General features: G+C 38.3%; 1 protein-coding gene and 1 non-coding gene across 5 annotated transcripts in view; both read left to right on the plus strand.

Moving 5' to 3' along the window:
- Map2 (microtubule associated protein 2) overlaps nt 1–13570 on the plus strand; it is a 258740-nt gene that overhangs the window by 120624 nt on the left and 124546 nt on the right. The window lies entirely within an intron of this gene.
- On the plus strand, nt 1516–1652 carry LOC115032520. Its single transcript, XR_003838176.1, has one exon. It is a non-coding gene; the product is annotated as a small nucleolar RNA SNORA26 (small nucleolar RNA).

The raw sequence follows: 13570 nt of genomic DNA on the forward strand, positions 1-13570 counted from the left end.
CCGCGCAATTGGATTGGAGCAGAAGCTGTGCTCCACTCACCAGAAGTCTTAAGATCCTGTGGTGGGTGTTGTGGGCAGTTGGCGAGTGTCAGCAGACCCTGCGCCCCAGCTGCTCAGGTGCTTTTCTGACCGGAAGAGGGTTGTGGCCCGAAGATCTTTTAAGTAAGCCAGAAATCAAGGTTTCTTTCTTTCCCTCCCCAACCCCCTGCCCCTGTGATGATGTCAAAAGTTGGGTAAGAGGAGAACAGGGAGGAGACACACATGCAGAAGCAATGGGTTTAAAGGGCCTGTTTCCATATGAAGCCAGGCTAGACATGAAAAGGATCACAGAAATTGTAGTGGTGTAACCTGTGTAGAGTTGGCCTTTATTTTTCTGTTTTTTCTTTCGGTGTCAAATTCCAACCAGAGAGAAGGTATCCAATGCTTCTTGTGTGCGCTCCAGCATACTGGGGTAGGCAGGGAAGGTGATTGAGTTTGGTAGAGTGCTGTTTCAGGAATTTCTCATTTTCTTTTCTTTCTTTTTTTTTTTATTAGTTATTTCCTTTGTTTAGATTTCAAATGTTATCCCATTTCCTAGTTTCCCCTCTGAAAATTCCCTATCACCTTCCCCCTCCCCCTGCTCCCCAACCCATCCACTCCCATTCCTAGCCCTGGCATTCCCCTATCCTGGGGCATAAAGCCTTCACAGGACCAAGGGCCTCTCCTCCCATTGATGACAGACTAGGCCATCCTCTGCTACATAGGCAGCTAGAGCCATGAGTCCCACCATGTGTTTTCTTTGATTGGCGGTTTAGTCCCAGGGAACTCTGGGGGTACTAGTTAGTTCATATTGTTGTTCCTTCTATGGGGCTGCAAACCCCTTCACCTCTTTGGGTACTTTCTCTAGCTCCTTCATTGGGGACCCTGTGCTCTGTCCCATGGATGATTGTGAGCATCCACTTCTGTATTTGTCAGGCACTGGCAGAGCCTCTAGAAGACAGCTTTATCAGGCTCCTGTCAGCAGGCGCTTGTTGGCATTCACAATAGTGTCTGTGTTTGGTGGTTGTTTATGGGATGTGTTCCCATGTACACAAGCTGCTTTCAAAATAATTCAGTAAGCTCAGAAAATGACTAGGCTCAAAGAAGAACTCAGATAATAAGGTCCAGGTCAAGTAGCTTTTAATTTACTCATGGTTTGCTCTAGGAAAATTTATCTAATTTACATATCAATTTGCCCACCTTAAAATATGAAAACCATAATTCAACTTTCTGTATATGATCATATTAATAATTTATTTAATATACTTTAAATATTACTAAACATTCAACAAGCTCTTTTTACTATGTATTTATGCTAAATAGAAATGTTAACAAATTCCTTATCAATGTTTGAAAAAGTATGAACATGTTGGCCAACAAATGAGTGCATCAAAGACCCCATCTTTAATTGTATTTTCAACTTTATTTTGTTAAATTATTTAAATCCCTTTTTATAGGCATAATGTATTTATCAAAAGACTTTCATGTCTCTCTCTGTTACCCTCCTCACCAACTCAACATAAGACACACAGGGGATACTTTAAAAGGCTAACACAGAAGGGTAAAGGAACTCTCTATACAACCCAGAGGGGAAAACTACACCTTCTCTTAGCATCCTGTCTGAAGTCACAGATGAAAACAAACAAACAAACAAACAAACAAACAAACGACACATAGAGGAAGCAGCTGTGGCTATCCCTGCTTCTGAGGGTTGGAGGTACAGGAAATACAATGGGAGTACAGCGCAGCACTGATGGAAATCACCGTTCTCTCTTCAAAGTCTATACAAGGTAGTTAATTCTAGAGCCATGGATGAGTGACCATGTCCACAAACACAGATTCATGGTTGCCAAATACTGTATTATACTGTGTGAGTGGTTGCATGTGATTTCTGCCAGTTACAGAATTATAGTATTTCTAAAATATTAATACAGGGTGATACATAGGTAGGTGGTTACAGCAAGTGTGGAAAAGTCTGCTATAGTTTTAGATGTTGTCTGATCACACTGTTAGCTTTTGGATTGGTGGAAGCTAATGTCAAGAGCACACTTTTAGATTTTGATGGTAACAGTGGTGTTAGGTTAGATGCAGATGTGGGTAATGTATGGCTTTCAGAGGGATTAAAAATAGTCCTAAACAAAATAGCATTGGTCTGCAACATGTTAACTCTTGATACATTTTTGTTGTTGTTAGATATTTTATTTATTTACATTTCAAATGTTATCACCTTTCCTGATTCCCTCCCTCCAGAAACCTCATATTCCATCCCCCCTCCTACTGCTTCTATGAGGGTGTGCCCCCACCCACCCACTCCTGCCTCCCCACCCTCGCATTAGTTGTAGAATATAGTCATAAACCACATGAGCTGACTTCATATTGAGCAATTTCATCTACGTGTCTCCTGATTTCTTCATCTATAACATAAGTGTATCATTAATAACCAGATCGCAAAGTTGTTTCAAAGGAGTAACAGAATTATTTTTTTTAATGGCTCCAAATTGCCTTGTGGCTAGTTCTAATAAAGCACTTTGGAAAAAGTTTCATAGTATTCTTCATGGAGAACCATTGCAAACCACTCTCTTTTACAAGTCATTGAAATCCAGTTGGGAATTAATGATGGCCATTATCATAGTCTCTCCATCTCACCCCCAAATAGTTCTCAAGCTTGTAGTGAAGTTCTCTGGTCTCTCTAAGAGGAAACTACACACTGCTGGAATTTCCTCTCACTGGAGTTATCCCTCACTTGATCAAACCCAATTTATATCAACATTCATCTGGAGATCGCACCTTGGGTACCATGGCTGTGCTCCTTGCAAACGCCCCATGGAAGGTAGTGTTCTTCCATTTTGATAAAACTATGAAGCATCAACTTACATTGCACATTCATCTTCATAATTTTGCACTTGAATGAATAAATGGTTCTGTGAATACTGGTGCATAGTATTAGGCTAAATACGCCGAGTGATAAAACTGACAGGAGTAGATGGAAAGAGTGGAGATTTTATGAACTACAATCATAGGTTCTTTTAAAAGTACTCTGACCTTTTTCCACTGTTACTGTGAAATGAAGGTCAGGCTTAAATGTCCTTGTTGATGGTGTCTGCCTCTCCTCAAGATTATCTACTGTTGATGATTGCAGTTAATAACGAAAAGGTTGTAAGGAAAGAACAATGTGTAGAAAAATAAGTAGAAACTCTAAAAATGTAACCATTCAAAATAAATATCTAATTTTAAGAGAATCTTCTTAACTGAAGAATATATTGACAAAACTCACTATGTATTCTTATAGAAATTCATATTCACATGTAATATGATGATCAGACATGGGATTGGAAACCCCTGGTAGATTCCCATAAGAGGCAGACATCTTTGCCTTTGTTTGAAGAAAGAACTTATCCAGTTTTCTTTGTTTTCAATTGTATTCCATGAACTAGTGGCACCAGAAATCACCTGATAGTTAAAAACTACATCAGACTGGTGAACCTTTTCTGGGCTCCTGAATTAAGTCCCATAGAGCTAAGGCCCAGACTCTGGTTTTAGTGCATCTCTGTAGAGTCAGACAAAAAGATGATGTGAGCCCTGTCTATAGTTTCACACTCTCCCCCTTAGATGGTGCTGGGCATGCATGCCAGGGCCTTACTTTACAGCCTGTGTTATTTTGAACTATGGGTACAAAGAGTCAAGTGTCTTACAGTCCACATATTTTTGCTCCATGGTCATAGACACATGAAAGTCTCTGTTTTGCTTTTTCTCTTTTTCTTAATGTCTTTTTATCTCTGGTCACAGCTTCCTTGCTCCTTCCCCAACAGACAGGGCCTCATTGCTCATGTTGGTGTGTATCTTTCCTCCAAATCAATATCACTGTGTTTACACCTTCCTGCTTCAATGCTTCTAACAGTTGCTGGTCTATAGGACTCCTTCAATCCTCTTGGAGTTGTCAGGGCTGCTTGCTTCAGTTGCTCCTGCCAATATACACATCATAATCTGCTTCAGGCAGAGTCACCACTTGCTGGTTCACTCTGAAGGCTTTGTGCCTACTCTCACCTTGTAATCTCTTTATAAATCTGGATTTGAAACCATTCTCAGTGATGGAGTTTTCAAGCTAGCTGGGTAACAAATATTCAAGGAAACCACAATTCGGTGGAAAATGCCCTTAAATTGTTATAGAATGAATTGTGTCTGGGGTTCCTTCAATCATGTTTCCCAAATCATGACTTAGGAGTCTTTAAAAATATTCTCATGTACTTTTGATCCAAGTGGTGGTTTTCTTATTCACATTTGGCATGCGATTTTATTGCCTTGTTCTCTGGAGCCATTAGTAATTTGCTAATTAACCTAAGTTACTAAGGAATTATGATAGTCACAAATCTGTCTTTACTAATACAAAACATGTACCTTTTGCTAGAAGACACTATTTCACCATGAAATATGCACTCAGTTCAAAGCTCACTGTGTATTATGAAGTATTCATTTCAGGGGATCAAGAGTGAAATACTGTGCTTGAACCAACTCTTATCTGGTACAGACATCAGGAAGGAAAGTCACTTTAAGGGACTGTGTGTGTCTCTGTGCCTTTCATTCTACTGGTATTAGAAACGTATTCACTTGCACCTCCAAGCATTCTGGGGGTAACATTCTCTGTTTCCAAAATAATCCTCTTGGTAGGACTAAATTAATTTATGCTGTTGACGAGATAGAACCAAACCCATTAGCATATCATCGATAGAGGTGAGTCCAAAGTAGAGGACCAACCATCCCCATAATATATCCTCTGTCAAGACTTGCTGAATCTAGCAAATTCTAGACAAATGATGGTGGCAGGTGTTTGGCAAATATTGATGCTGTACAAGATTTATAAAGCTGTGTTAAAGGAAGCATGCAACTCTAATTTAACTGTGTCTGTTTAAACTACCCAGCTGGGCATTGAGAAATGCCAGCCATTGAATATGATCTTTCAGGTGGCTCAGCCTGTTTCACCTGGCAGCCTGCTGAACTAGTTTATAAATGAAGCTCTGTGTGCTTACCGAGCATTTGCCCATCCAGTTCTTTTCTACAGACCTCATTTACTCTTGCTTTATTTTCTGATCTGAAGACTTTAACTCTACTAACAGACCCCATCCATATTCATTCACTTTGTCAAGTGATACTCAGAGTAGGATGTAGTACTTCTGGGCTATTTGAGCATCTTACACACACACACACACACACACACACACACACACAAACACTGAAATCTTTCTGTTATTTCCTTTAATTCCCCCTTTTAACTGAATATGATGCCAATTTCTCAATATTTTCATTTGTGCTTTGCCTTTACATTTTAAGTTTTATTTCCTTTTTTAAAAATATAAATTATTTTTGACAACTTTATATATACATGTAATCTATTGCTCTTCATTTTTACTTCCTGTATATGTATTTTTTTTCTGTGTATATACACACACATATATATTCAATATGTGTGATGTATGCAGGTGCGCATGAACATCTATGTGTATGCACATGTGTGTTTAGGCCTAAACATGATGTCTGGTGTCTTCCGTGTTTTCCACTTTAATTACACAGACAGACTCTTACTGAACCCAGAGACTGTTTGTACCAGCTGGTCTAAATAGCCAACTTGCCCCAGTGATGCCCATTTTTACTCCTGAGTGCAGAGATTACAGGTGGCCACCATGGTTGCTAAGCTTTTACTTGTGTTCTTAGAATCAAACTTCAGTCCGTACTCTTTAGCAGCAGGCATCATATTCACAAAGCTCTCTCTGGAGCCTATCCATGCATTTCTCTTTCTTTACAAAATATTGACAGGTATTAGTGTCCAACTGTATGTTTGTATACTACATGTGTGCCTGTTGCTTGTAGAGGACAGAGGAAGGGGGAATTGAATGCCCTAGGACTGGCGTTATAGATAGAGCCATCCTGTGGGTCCTGGGACTCAAACTCGTCCTCTGGAAAAGCATGCAGTGCTCTTAACCACTGAGCCATATATCCAGCCCTGTTCATGCATTTCTTGATTTAGGCTTCACATACACTTCTCATGGGCTAATCAACAAATCATGCAATCATTGAATAGCCCCAAGACAAGAAGATTATGAATGGCTTTTGTGCTCTAGAAAGCCAGGTCGTTGAAGCATCTTGCGCTTCTTACATGTACTCATAAGTCTCTCATACTTTAACAGGAAGTACCTTTAGCCTGGACATGTGTTTCCTTCCCCCTTTCTCATGATTTTCCTTGTTTGTTTGTTTGTTTGTTTCTATCTATCTATCTATTCAATACTTAAGAACAATGACTACAGTTATACATTTTTGCACACTTCTCATTATTTTTCCCTATATCAATATCCTTATAGCACAATTTAATTACTGCATACAATTTTAAAAGCATCTATCAGATCTTATAGAAAGAGAAAATGATTGAACTATATGATGTTTGCTCTCAACTAGTATGAAACTCTACAACCATGTGCTGGCTGGTTTTAGGCAAACTGTATACAAGCTAAAGTTACCTGGAAAGAAGGAACACTGTTGGGAAAGCCTCCAGCAGATTGGCTTGTGGGCAAGTTTATAGTTCATTTTCTTGATTGATGATGGAAGTGGTAGGGCCTAACCCATTCTGGGCAATGCCACCCTCAGGCTGGTAGCCCTGGGTGTTAGAAGAAAGATAGATGAGCAAACCATGAAGAACAAGCCAGTAAGCAGCAGCAACATTTCTCTGTGGCATTCGTTCTTATCCTATGTGTCAAAACCCCTTTGGCAAACCTTTATCTCCCAAATTATTTACATTATGATTAATAACAGTAGCAAAATTACACTTGTGAAGTAGCAATGAAAATAATTTTATGGATGAGGGTCATTACAACCTAAGGAATTATATTACTGGGTCACAGCATTGGAAGAGTTGAAAACCACTGCTATATGGCCTCTGTATACATTTCTGCACCCAGAGTTCCTTTGATGATAAGAACTATTAGCTTCAAAATGAAATAAACATTTTCCTCCTCAAGTTGGTTTTATTTATGATGTTTTATCACAGTGAGAGACACATTATCTAAGACAACCTGTAACTTACTCTCATGCAATTAAAAATATTCATTAAATAAATATATGTTATTAGAAACCATGATACATGTGTAGGGCACTAATTAACTTCTCAACAAATAATGTATGATCTATGTGGAATTTTTTTTTCTTTTGTGTAATGCTAGGGCTTAGGTCACACCAATGAAAGACAAGCTTCCAATCAATAAACTATAATTGGAATCCAGACATGTTATCAATTAAATTGAAAAAAACAAAAAACAAAACAAAAAAAAACCCTCTGTATTTAAGCCTTTTCAGAATATCCTGTTCACTTTGAAGTCAATGATGACCTCATTCAGATGGAATGATGCTAGGTGACCTCACAGCAAGTGCTCTTGCTTCAGTTGTATGTACTCAGTAGGGAAGGTGTGGCAAGGATTCAGAAGACTAAAGAATTTTCTTCAGTGCTTAGAAGGCAGTAAACAACATAGTCCTCTAGTAGTTTTTCAAAAAGAAGTCAGGAATTGAGGTCTAATGTCAGGTACTATTTGATTCTGTACCATGTGACTTTGTAGTAAATGAGCTTACGTCATTGTCCACTCTCTTGTTAAGCTGCAGTGACTCATAGGTGGAGAGATGTGATAAAAAGGAAGCTTCGTTTCCTGCATCCCTCAAGATCATCCAAGAAATTCATGAGATGTGAAGAAGCGTGTACTTGACTCACTACCAAATTAAAATTTAGTTAAAATTTGTTCAACAAAATTAGTTAATTTTTCTTGATGCCTTGTCCATTTCTCTTGCAAAGATGATTTTTCCCCCTTTAGTGTGGTTGTAGGTTTAGGGATAAAGAAACTAGGCTACCGTATCTTATAAGTTATTGAACAATGGAGGTAGATTTAGAAGCTGTAACTAAAGATTCGCAAGCAGATAAGAAAAACAATGGAGTGTAAATAAAAATACAATGAACCAACAAACAAAAAACCCTGAAACATGACAAGTGTATCAAGTTACCATCAATGCACCAAGGGTGGAAACCCCAATATATGTATTTTAAAGTTATTTAAGACCAAATGAAAGAAACACACCACATGTGTTCGGTTCATTACATCTGAAACTGTTTGAGCTGAGAGTGAAGATTTTTGGGAGAAGAAACTCATATCTTTCTGTGAATTTTAATATTGTATATTCAACCCCACTAATGCCACTTAAATAGTATTTGTGCAATTAATACTTATTATGTATTATTTGTTTACCACATATAGTCCTATGTGCTTGAGATATATTAGTGAATAAAGCAGGCAGGCTTCTGTCTTCATGAAGATTACAAGTAGATAGTGTCAGACAGTAAAGAATAAACAAGTAAATAGTATGCCACAGGAGAAATTGGTAGGTATCATTCAAAGTAGAACAAAGGACACTGGAAGCAGAAATTATATCGTGTAATAAAGTGTTCGTTCAGGTGAAGCCTTCCTTGTGAGGAAAGGCATATGTGGAAATATTAGGAAGAGGATGGAAGTATTTCTATTAAAGCAGTTGGTTACCCCAAATTTAAGTGCAAATGCTTTTAACTTATAGTGGACATGTATTTTGTGAAGTGACATTGTTAGGATGCTTTCTGGTTCTGCACTTAACAGTGCCATGGTACTGGATGGTATTTAAGGAAATACTGCAATGAGGACAGCAATTGTATTCAGACATTAGTTTTATTACTGTCATCTATACTTACTAGGTATGGGTAATTTTTGAGCAAGATGTTTAAAAACAAGTAAGCCACAAATTACCAGACAGCAAAACTTTTGAAAACATAATGACATTTATTTCGATATATATCAAGCATAGACTGTATGTTGTCTGTAAGCTTGCTGTTGTAACCTGTGAAAATGGTTTCCTGTTCCCTTGATCCAGAATGCCCTACCAAATCAGGCAAGTTAAGAGGTTCAAATTACCAAGTTTACTCTCAGGATATCCATGAAATGCCCCAGGCCATCAAGGGTATGCTTATCAGAAAAACCACTAAGTACTAGAAAGTCACTTTAAAGGTTAAAGGAGTCATTCCTGGATATGAAAGTAGGTTGGTATTCCCAGGTGGAACAGTAGGGCTCAGGCACCGGGTTGAGGTTCAAACACAATGCTAAATCATTGATGTTTATGTTTTAAAATCCAGAGAGTGCTGGTCACAGGGGTTTAGACATGTATTCTCTAATCACTGAACAACCAGATGAACAAAGCACCTAAGATTGAACTTCCAGGGCTCATGGTTGGATCAACCCACATGTGTAATCCCTCCCCCTGCCCTAGTGTGATTGGCACCAAGAAAGAACAAATCACTCCAAAGTCAGAACGGGAGGGTTCACCAAAGAAACAGATCATAGAAAGAAACTCCGGAAACAAAACGTATGTGATGAGAATGAATTCTGCATTAAATAAATGCAAAGCAAAGTTAGAAAGTAGGGCATAAAGTGGACATGCTGTTGCATGAAATCAGAGCACTCAAGCAGCTGAGGCAGGAGGTTTGCAACTTCAAGGCATGCCTGGGATATATAACAAGACCTCACTAGAATATTTTAAAAGAAAAGAAGGAAGGAAAAAAAAGAAAAAGATGGCTCAGTATTTAGACTCGCTTGCCATCAAGCCTAAAAACCCGAGTTCAGTGCTGAGAACCTACATAGTAGACTGTAAAATGGGAGAATTGACTGCCACAAGTTATCCTCTGACCTCCTCATGTCTTCTGTTATACATGCACGTGTGTACACATGCTCATGTGCGCACACACACAGGGGTGGGGGGTAATAATAAGTATACAAACAACAAAGAAATATAAAAAGAAAGCAAAAACTGAAAAATAAGGTTATGTGGTCTTCAACTGTGGCGATGATTGCAACCAGCATACATTAATTTGTAAATATAAGGAGAAAGCATCTGGCATTCTGAAAGTAAAATACATATTTGCAGTCTTCTGATTCTTTTCACAGGCTTCCCTTATTCACACCCTACTTATATAATATGTAGTCTGTCTTAAAGCTTAAATTTAACTCTATGTTTAATTTCTTTCATCCTCTTCTGATGCCTTGTAAGTGGCAATGGAAAATTCTGAAGTCTAATGTTTTTAATCTCTTCTGATATTTTGTGTGTTAGTTTGAATTACTGACTAATTAGCTTAAAAATCCAGGTCCTGAATTTATGTCCCACCAGCGGTGTGGCCTTGGGAATTTTGCTAAACTTAACAGGACCTGTTTCTGTAACAGTAAACTATGAGTAAGCAACTCTAAGAAAAGCCAAATAAAACAATGTACCCAAAGAGAAAAGCACACCACAGATATTTAATCATTATAATCAGATTCATCTCTTACACTTTTAAATTAGGCAATGCCTAAATAAACTAGGGAAGAAACTAAAAAACAATAGTTACGTGTTACAGTAACCAAATAGTTTTTATGTATTTTATTTTATTTTATATCATGGTGAGTCTAAGAAACAAAAGATCTTATATGCTGTAGAAATTCTGGAAGCTGATACTAGAGAGGAAGAACTTAAAATGGACCACAAAGGAAGTGTGTGCTTTGGATTGGAAAGGAAAGAGATGAAGCCAAAAGACAAACTATGAAGATCAGTGATGCCAGTGGGCAGAGGCTGCCTGTGGAAAGAACGATTTAAAGTTTCTTGTCTGACTACTCTCTTGTAGTGATAATGTACTTCACTAAAGATTTCTATAAGGAAAAAAAAAATTCGCTTGCTGATAGGATGCTCATAAAATAGGTATTTGCTTCTTTTTCTTTTATATTTGAGTGGCTGTTTATTCGTGAAAAGCTGATGTACAATGTCCTCTTTTTGCTAGGAAACCTGGTCCCTTGTTTATTCAGCATACACATCATCATATGGCCCGCCTGTATCCAGACATGGTTACAGGGCATGCTTGCAAGTGTTTTCCCATACCAAGATTTTTTGCACAACCCTCACAGATTTGAAGTCTGTCACAAATGGACTTTCTAAAACGATGACATCATGTTGCATATTATTGTCATCATTAAGGTGCAATGCATGTAATAAATGTGGCAATTCTTTCTTCCACCTCCTGCATCGCTACTGCTGAATCCAGAAGACATTAGATTTTCAGCTACTGCTGAATCCAGAAGACATTAGATTAGTCGATGCCATCTGTCCTCACAGAGGGAACCCCTGCCCAAACTTTAGAGTGTTATTTTTGACCGTCTTGAATTTCAGTTAAACGGAATGGCATAGGATGTGACCATTGTGCAGATCTCTTTTATTTGTGATTTTTGTATGTGATGTTTTCTTTCCTTTTTGTGTAAAGAGTAATCTGTTGTTTGAATTATCTTCTATTTTCAAAGATTTGAGTAGTTTTTAGCTCTGCATTGTTATGAATGTTGCTAATGGTATGCATTACATGTGGCTATCTGGGCATATGTGCTCATTCGTCTTGGTATCTATCTAGAAGCTGAATTGCATTTGTAGATATTGGCAAGCAGTTCTCCAAAGTGGCTGTGCTCCTTTGCACTCTCACTGGCTGTGTGTGTGTGTGTGTGTGTGTGTGTGTTTTAGTTATTCTTTTATCATTTGCTTTTCATACTCAGAGGATCATTTTACCTTCAACTTAGTCTTTTCAGAGATACAAGGTAGCCGGGCGTGGTGGCGAACGCCTTTAATCCCAGCACTCAGGAGGCAGAGGCAGGCGGATTTCTGAGTTCGAGGCCAGCCTGGTCTACAGAGTTCCAGGACAGCCAAGGCTACACAGAGAAACCCTGTCTCGAAAAACCAAAAAAAAAAAAAAAAAAAAAAAAAAAAGAGATACAAGGTTACACAATGAAGAATTAATAGTTGTTTTTCAGTACTTTTGTCCATGAGAGATTGTCTTTTAAAGGAGTTTTAAAACAAGTGTGGTTCAGCTTGCTTTAGTGAGACTCTGTGAAAAGAACATAAAAGACCTGCATGACAGACATTTCATGTGCTTGGACAGTGGTGGCCTACAAAGACAGCCAGGATCGAGGAAGATAAACCACCCATTGCAGGAGCTAAAGGGCTGACACGTGGGATCTTTTCAATAATCAAAACATTTTGCATCTTGTTTGTTGTTATATGACATATACACTTGGTCAAATCTTAGAGAATTATAGACCAAAATGATATTGGTTGTTAATCTAGCTATTTCACTAATTTACACTCAACCTTTTTATTATTATTATTACTACTACTATTATTATTTTATTAGATATTTTCTTCATTTACATTTCAAATGCTGTCCCCCCCCTCCGCCTGCTCCCCAACCCACCCACACCTGCTTCCTGGCCTTGGCAATCCCCTATAGTTGGGCATATGATCTTGGCAAGACCAAGGGCCTCTCGTCCCATTGATGGCCGACTAGGCCATCCTCTGCTACATATGCAGCTAGAAACACAACTCAGGTGCGGGGAGGGGGGGTAACTGGTTAGTTGATATTGTTGTTCCTCCTATACAGAGACACTCAACCTTTATGTTAAAAAAATCAAAATCAATTTCTCTCTCTCTCTCTCTCTCTCTCTCTCTCTCTCTCTCTCTCTCTCTCTCCCTCCCTCCCTCCCTCCCTCCCTCTCCCTCTCCCTCTCTTTCCTCTCCCTTTCTCTCTCTCTTCCTTTCTTCTCTTACATCTTCTTGTACATAATCCAAAAATAACTTGAAATTTATTTTATACAGACATTGGATAAGAATGTAATTCCATTTTAAAGAGACTACAATAGGTAGGTTTTAGATAGATAGATAGATAGATAGATAGATAGATAAATAGATAGATAGAGACAGACAGACAGACAGACAGACAGGAAAATTTGAAGTCAAAGTGGGTAGATCATGTAAAAAATGTACAAGATATCTTGAACCCGGTTTTTTTGTTTGTTTGTTTGGCTGGTTCGTTGGTTTGGTTTGGTTTTTGTTTCTTTTGTTTTCAGTTTGTTTGTTTGTTTTTTGAGACAGGGTTTCTCTGTATAGCCCTGGCTGTCCTGGAACTCACTTAGTAGACCAGGGTGGCCTCGAACTCAGAAATCTGCTGCCTCTGCCTCCCAAGTGCTGGGATTAAAGGCGTGCACCACCACCACCTAGCATTATCTTGAATTCTTTTTAATACTGTTTGCTTAAAATAATCCATTGGCATCCCCACTGCAGGCCAAGTCTGAACAATAATACCTCAGTCAAGTTCCATGATGGCCCTAAGTACCCCAGCATCAGTTGGGTCTTTGCTCCTTTGTAAACAAACTGTTTCTCATTCATGCTTCATGAGAGGTCTATAGTGATACTCAATATTCTGCTTTCAAGTGTCTCCTAATGAATTAGATGCATAAGAGTTGATTCAATAAACAGTACAATAAGTGGCCTTTAGTTGGGCTTCTTCTACTTATAGCATGTTCAAAGGCTCATGTTATATAAAATATATCAGACCTTCAGTATGTTTTTGTTAAAAAAACTACTACTTCCTTATTTATACTCGGCACCATTTTATTACCTATAATCTTTATACTGCTCATGAGCTCTCATACGTAAGATT

This window comes from Mus caroli, chromosome 1, assembly GCF_900094665.2.
Source record: "Mus caroli chromosome 1, CAROLI_EIJ_v1.1, whole genome shotgun sequence".
In the NCBI taxonomy this organism is placed as follows: Eukaryota; Metazoa; Chordata; class Mammalia; order Rodentia; family Muridae; genus Mus; species Mus caroli.